Raw genomic sequence first — 1,604 nt, 5'->3', positions numbered from 1 at the left:
TCATTGTAGTTGGCAGTTATTTAACCAAAGTGACTGTTTTTTTTTATTGAAATTGTGTCCCTTGTCACCTTTTCATTTGATATGGCATAGTGCTGAATAATGAGCCAACTCATTTCATGGGTAGATTTTTGTTGTTGTATAGCCTAAGTGTATAGTATTTGTGATAGTTTTCCTTTGGCGAAACAAAGGCAATTTCTCCCTGGCCTTGACCTGAGCAACACTCTATTCACACCACTTCGATACAGCTATGACCAGAAGTGACTTTTCGTAGCAGGTTAGGAAAAGGGTTAGGGTTAGCGAAAATGCTCTCCTAACCTGCTATGAAAGCCACTTCTGGTTGTTGCTGTATCGAAATGGCATGGAAAGAGTGTCTGGTGGAGTGAAATCATACAGGTGGTGGCTCTTTTGATGGCCCTTGCTATAATTAATCTTTGGGACGTCCCAACTCTGACGTTAACCATTTTACATTTCATCTTCAATGGGGTAAGGCTTGGGTATGGACGTTGCATGGATCCCAGTTTGCAATAACATTTTGAAACTCATCTTTGCAGCAAATTCACAACCCAGTTAACTCGGCACATACTGTTGTAGAGGGTAAATCTCAATTGATTGTTTTTACTGTCATCCTTCCTTTTTTTCTCTAAACGTTCCACACACCAAGGGCAAAAGAGTAGGATAGGGTTATATCAAAACGGGCCGCACTCGTTTGATGCCACTTCGATACAGCCACGACCGGAAGTGATTTCCGTAGTAGGTTGGGAGTGCGTTTTCGCTAGGGACCCTAGAGAGGAAGAGGCGAAGCGATAGGTTTTACTCCGCCCAAAATCTGTCCTCGAAAATAAGACCATGAAGTGATAGATAGGTTTCTATCAAATTGGCAACAGCTTTTAATTAAAATATTCTAACATCCGCATTAAAATAATTTCGAGATGTTTCCATCAAATAAAGTTGCAGAATAAAAGGCTGTGCGTGATGACGTAGTGCACATTACAAAAACACTTTAATTGATTTCGATCGCATTTTCAACTCTACGGGTGGTTTTGCCAAAACAACATGAGTTATAGCGAATGCGCCCACTCTGGTCTTGGCATGTGTGCTCAAGCCAACAGCTCGCAGTGCGGGTAGGCTACTTACACGATGAGGTTATTGTGAATAAGAGCGTGATCATTTTTATTTGTCAAACGGCAGCCAAGCATCGGTCATCATGTCACCAGAATAAGACCCTCGATATTCATTGGAAAGCAGCATCAAGCTCATCGCCGTGCACTTTCACCACCCTGTGCAATTCCTCATAATTTATTTAATCTATAGCCTAATAAACTGCATGGTTTCCCGGGTCATAGTGGGAGGACAACACAACCTATCACCGCGCCACTCCAAAATTACTTCGAAATGTTGGTTATTATATAAATATTTAGACATAATGGCGTTTCCACATAAATGTCTCGCATAATTTATTTTACTGACACAAAAAGATCCCACCTTGTCTAGCGTATATTGTTTTGTCAACATTGGGAACGTTTACCGACAAATTAGATGTTTCCATCAACAACCTGGCCTGTCATGACTTTTTTTTATACATGTACTTTACAAGCATAAAAAGG

The sequence above is a fragment of the Oncorhynchus nerka genome, linkage group LG27 (genome assembly GCF_034236695.1).
Source record: "Oncorhynchus nerka isolate Pitt River linkage group LG27, Oner_Uvic_2.0, whole genome shotgun sequence".
NCBI classification, from domain to species: Eukaryota; Metazoa; Chordata; class Actinopteri; order Salmoniformes; family Salmonidae; genus Oncorhynchus; species Oncorhynchus nerka.
The sequence above is the reverse complement of the archived record's forward strand: the minus strand, read 5'-3'. Positions refer to the sequence as shown.